Source organism: Pipistrellus kuhlii, unplaced genomic scaffold (assembly GCF_014108245.1).
Source record: "Pipistrellus kuhlii isolate mPipKuh1 unplaced genomic scaffold, mPipKuh1.p scaffold_m20_p_3, whole genome shotgun sequence".
Classification (NCBI taxonomy): Eukaryota; Metazoa; Chordata; class Mammalia; order Chiroptera; family Vespertilionidae; genus Pipistrellus; species Pipistrellus kuhlii.
The window spans coordinates 20,529,199-20,535,644 of NW_023425529.1; positions in this window are offsets into that span (position 1 = coordinate 20,529,199).

The following is a 6,446-nucleotide window of genomic DNA, read 5'->3' on the forward strand; positions in this document are numbered from 1 at the left end:
GAGAGGAAAGGGAGGAAGGAGGAGGGGAGAGTAAGAAAAATGGGTATTAATCACCGGGATGGTGGGGAGGGCGCGAGATCACAGGTCGCCTGGTCTGGGTTTGGGTCTCACACTCAAAAACGTGTCCCCTTCCCGCCCCCCACTCCCATCACCACACACACACACACACACACACACACACACACACACACACGCCCCTACCTACCTCTCACACACTGGCTCTGGTGGGAAGAGAAACCCATGAAGCCATGGAAGATGTTTCTGCTTCCAGAGTGTGTGTGTGCACCCGTGTCCTCATTCTCCACACCCCCCACCCCACCCCACCCCCAAACCCCTGCACCCCCTTACTCCTATTGCTAAGACTCTGGCAGTAGCAGCTTCCCCACCTCAGGTGCTGGGGGAAATGGGGTAGGAAGGGGGAAGAAGGCTTAACCCGAGGCCGTGGCGCCTCCTGCTGGCTGCAGTGGGTACAGCAATGAGGAAGCCTGCTAAGGGGTGGTGGGGGACAAGTCAGTGCCCAGGGAGGGTTGCCACTGAGCTGCCCAGAGCATCGCAAAGGCGGAGCTGCAGTCTAAAATTTAAGACTCGCTTTATGTTCCATAAATCTGTCTACAAACATCCAGTGTGCTGGGCGCAGTTTAAAGCCAGGTTCTTGCCTTCAAGGAGCTTAAGACCTATTTTGAGTACATGAGGGTGAAGCTTAAAACAAGAGAAACAAAGCAAGGCAGATGTAATTAAGAGTTACACTGTATGGCACAGATCATAAGTGTGCTTTGCCTCTTGCCAGTGAAGGTTTGAGGAGCTAGGAATTTTTATTAAAGTAGATTCTGTTATTTAAAGAACCTGAAAAGATGAGACAGATGAATAATCCCCAAATAAAACTAGATTTCGTGACATTTACAACCCCACCCTCTTGTAAACGGCAAACATCCATTCATTTCTCTCCCTCTTAAGCTGTTTTCTATTTTAATAGCACTTACCACCACCTGTAGTATTGTTTATTTTCTACATTAATATCATTGTGCATACATCATTTTTATGTTGCTGTATTGTCTCTTCAAAGATCCAGAATATTACAGGGGTGGAGCCTTTTCAGATGGGTTACATCATGAGCTTCTCATCAACATACCTGAGAAGCAGCCATTTAGACACATAGGTAACAATCCTGTGCGAAGTTACCTTGGCACTTCGGTCACCTGGGATATATAGATGTGTATGCAGTTTTGACAGCAATCACAATACATCTGAACTAATGCTTTCATGTTTTCTAGTTTTTGTTAGTCTTACTCTTTGAATGTTTAAGACACACACAGATACATAAGCATTACATAAACACACAAATATAGCTCTGGCTGGGTAGCTCAGTTGGTTAGAGCATTGTCTGAATATGCCAAGGTTGTGGATTTGATCCTCCCATCCTAATCCCACATACAAAAAGCAACAAATGGATGTATAAATAAGTGGAACAATAAATTGATGTTTCTCTCACCACCACCACTCTCTTTTTCTCTCTCCCCTTCCTCTCTCTCTCTAAAACCAATAAAAATTTAAATTTAGCCCAGTAGGCATGGCTCAATGGTTGAGCATCACCCTGTGAACCAGGAGGTCACCGTTAGAGTGAACCTAAGAACCAGGGGGTCACTGTTAGATTCCTGGTATGGATGGGCACATGCCCGGGTTGAGAATTTCCAGTGTGGGACACACAGAAGGCAGCCAATCAATGATTCTCTCTCATCATTCATGTTTCTATTTCTCTCTCTCTGAAATCAATAAAAATATATTCAATAATAGACATATAATCAATAAAAACACAAATATGTATTCATCTGCAAATTATTCTCTCAGTAATGGTACTGCTATTGCTGTTCTTCCACCACTTTGGAGAACTACAGAATCACCACAGAGTTGCTGTGCCCCTTGGTATATAACAGCCAACCCAAGGCCCAATCTGTACAGATATCTAGTGATTCCAGGAATATAGGATGCAGAGAGCAAGGTCCCCAACACTTTTTCCTGAGTCTTCCAGGAATGCCCATTATCGTGGGAGTAAAATCCAAATTCCCTCATAGGTTGACCTTTAATCACTTTTTAAATTAAGCTCCTAGCTCACACTTCCCTTCCTATTCCCAATTACCTTCACCAAAACTGGGCCCTTCTTAGCTGTTTTCTTTTGCTTACCTTCCTGGATCCAACAATTCTGTCCCAGCCTATTCACTTTTGTAGAGGGAAGAATGAACTCTCAGACCTCTCTCCCTAATTAAGTTCACACTCTCCTTTAGTTTTTAGCTCAGTCTCACTTCCTTGAGGATATATTTTTAGTCAGCCATGACTGAATTGATTTCTCCAACAATTTCAATGATTTTTAAAGGAGGTATAGTACTCTCCACTACCTCCTACCCCCTGTGTTTAGAAATCGTGATCAGTTATCAAATGGGTGATGCTACTGGCATGTATGATTAGGAACCAGAGATTCTACACATACACACCTACATTATGAAGAGCTGGCCCAAAAGGAAAACAACACTTCCATAAGCAGTTTACTTTGACCCATATGAAACTACTGGTAGCCAATCATATAAAGCACATGTGTCAAACACAAGGCCCGCGGGCCAAATCCATCCCGCAATGTGGCCCGCACCGCGCTGTCATCACTGCACTCCGCTGCGTTTCCATCACAATGACAGTTTATGACTGTTCAGTAAACCATTCGGCCCGCGATTTAGGCTGGATTTTAGATTTTGGCCCCTTCTCTGATTGAGTTCAACACCCCTAATATAAAGTAACCATATTGGCCTAAATAAAAAGAAATTTTTATAAAATTAAACTTAAAATTGTATTCTTATGAATTTAAGATATATAAATAGACCTGCTATGTTATCAATGTATATATTTCTAGCAACTCAGACGTTCCCAGGTTGAAATTTGAAATTGGCCCTCACACAAAGGGCAAGTAGAGACCCAAGAAAGAAGGCAGGCCACTCCACAATGGTAGGTGGCAGTGTGAATAAGCAAGGGAGCTTATAGACAAGGCTTGCCTTGGGCGGTTGCAAGACAAGTAGATCTCTATACCACCCACAAGAATCTCAGGAGTTTATACAGAGGCCTTAACAGGGATCAGTCACACATACAGTCAGATGGTCTCAACAATACTCTCTCAGGGCTGCATCCTTGAATCTGCTCCTAGAGAAGAAACACTGGGCAAAGGTAGACTCCAATGACAGGGAAGGGGTCCAGCTCCCTGGTCAACAGGTGGCCACGTCTTTTCAATGACCTCCTCCAAAGCGGACACAATTCCAGGCACTCTACAGAGGCTCAGTAAATGTTAAGGGGGTTTGTTTGGTTGGTTGGTTGGTTTGGTTTGTTTGTTTTTGTTTTTTAAGGTTATAAAATGACTATTAGACACCACTTTCCCAAGCAGTCTTGCTGATTCTGGAAGAGTTCATTCTCGGGATAATGCAGCTTGTAAACGGAAAGTGGTAACTTTTCTCCTTGGGATCCATTGCCTGCTGTTCATTCTCACCTTGCTTCTCAGGCTTCTGAAACTCACTTGCACTTCTCATGAACAACTTTTGCCTCCAAAGACCACAAACGTTACAATAAAACTATTTTCAAGGATCACTCAGATTCATGAAATCAGAAACACCATTTCTCAATATTGCAAATGTTTTCTAACTCCTAATCTGTCGGCACAGGAAGCAACATTCTAACAAGATTGATGATGGATTGTATTTCTCAGCATTATTTATCAGCAGCTCCGCTTACCCAGGCTGCTGATGACACTATGGAAGTATTCAGCTATCTCATTGACCAAAGAGAGGCTCCCAGGAGAAGCAAACGCTCCTGACAATGGCCCAATCTGCAGTCTGCAGTTGCAAAGTCCATGTCTTGCCCTGCAAGAAAATAATAAAATATATATTTAATATATATATATATATATATATATATATATATATATATACTATCTAATAAACAGGGAATATGCTAATTGACCATCACACAGTCACAGATGGCAGTACCCACAGCCAATAAAGAGGGAATATGCTAATTGACTGCAATGCCCTCAAAGATGGTGGCACCTAGTCCACTCAGCTCCCAAGATGCAGGCAAGCTTCAGATGGTGGCTGCCCAGCTGCCCAGGGCTGCCTGAGGCTCAGGTAACCAGGGCTAGCCGAAGCTTGTGCTACTGGCAGTGGCAACAACAGAGGTATGATGGAAGCATTGCCTTCCCCTGTTTTCTGGGTCACCTTCCACTCCTGAGAGCTCCTGGACTATGAGAGGGGGCAGGCTGGGCTGAGGGACCCTCTCTCCAGTGCATGAATTTTTATGCACTGGGCCTCTAGTGTGTGTGTATGTATATATATATGTATACACACACACACACACACACACACACACACACACACCGTATTTTCCGGCGTATAAGATGACTTTTGAAACGAAAAAAAGTCAACCGAAAATCGGGGGTCGTCTTATACACCGAGTATATCCCGAAAAACGTCTCAATATGCCGCTAAACGAATTTTCCAACTCCATCACGCACCAATCACTGCAAGGCTACTCAGACAGCCTCTCTAACTCAGCCAATCCAAGCAGGATTTTTATGTATGCAAATTATACATGTTCTGTACCCGAAGATACACTGTGTTCTAGTAAAAAGCCTGCTCAGATTGGCCAGAGTCAGAGAGGCGGTCTATTATAACCTTTGAACCTTTGCTTGTTGTGATTGGCTCACCATGGTACATATAGTTGCAGCACAGGAACGTTCGTGTAGCCAAAGCTGCTGTATCAGGACACATACAGTGAGTTAAAAGGTACCGTAATAGAACATTCTATGTGTAGCTGAAGCTACAGTACTGTATAACTCCGGCCTAAAAGATTAGTGGGTGTACAACAAATGGCTGGTAGAAAAGAACCCATCATGGCTCCAGCAAGAAGAAGGAAATTTGAAGCCAGTTTCAAACTGAAAGTTGTAAACTTTGCCAAGGAACACAAAAACTTTGTGCTGCGGCAATACAATATGGAGTAACAGAAAAGATGGTCTGAGACTGGAAAGCAAATGAAGATGCATTAAAGAGTATGCCAAGGAGTAAGTGTGCATTAAGAAGAGGCACCCCTTATTGGCCAGAACTCGAAAAGCATGTAGCAGACATGGTTCTTGAGCATCGTCAAAATGGTTATGTAGTGACACAAAACAAAATACATATGTTTGCATTTCAGTGGGCCAAATCTAACCCAGATAACAGCAAAGGATTTAAGGCCACTGTATCCTGGAGTACTAGGTTCTTGGAAAGGCACAATCTGGTACTGAGGCAAAAGACCAAAATTGCACAAAAATTACCTGCAGATTTTGACGGCAAAGTAAGTCTTTTCCATCAATATGTAATACAACAGCACAAGAAACATGGCTATGCATTAAGTCAGATCAGAAATATGGATGAAACTCCTATGAATTTTGATATGGTTGGAAATAAAACTGTTAATCTAAAGGTGCAAAAACAGTGTTAACTAAAACAACAGGACATGAGAAGTCCAGTTTTACAGTGGTACTAGCATGTACAGCTGATGGTGCCAAACTAAGACCAATAATTATTTTTAAAAGAAAAACAATGCCAAAAATCAAGTTCCCTCTTAGAGTTTTTGTACATGTGAATGAAAAAGGATGGATGGATTAAAAAGGGGTAAAGCTATGGCTTGATAATGTATGGAGTAGGCGATCAGGAGGACTTCATCAAGAAAGTAGCCTACTGGTGTGGGATATGTTCAGGGCTCATTTAACTACCAGCACAAAGAACAGTCTGGCAAGAATAAACACAGATGCGGCAGTTATTCCTGGAGGATTGACATCATTGGTACAGCCACTGGATGTGTGCCTAAACAAGCCATTTAAAGATTGCATTAGAGAACAGTGGAATGAGTGGATGGTTAGCAGTGAAAAGTTATTCACAAAAGGAGGAAACATGCGTGCGCCACAATTGGATGTTTTGTGTAACTTTGTCAGAAAAGCCTGGAATGATAGAAGAAACAGTAATCAGGTCTTTCAAGAAGTGTGGCATATCAAATTCTTTGGACGGTATAGAGGATGATTTCTTGTGGCAAGATGAAGGGAAAGCCGAAGCTGAAGCCACACCATCTGATTTGGAATTTGATCCATATGATGACTGTCTTACAAATGTACCACAAGAGGTCATTGATGAACTTATGATGTCAGAAGAACATGGATTTTGAAGGATTTTAAGCTCACAATGCTCCTCTGCCTAGAAAAACCTCTTATCATCCTAGTCAGTCACAAACAAGCGTTTTCTGCAAGTTCTTCATGTAATTTTCTTTCCAGATGATGCCATCATTGTTAATGTTCTCTTTTAGATTTCTTGTTTCTCGGTCAAGTTCATGGCATTGCCATTTGTGAAAAGACCTGCCATTTATCATATCAATGTACGGTATATTAC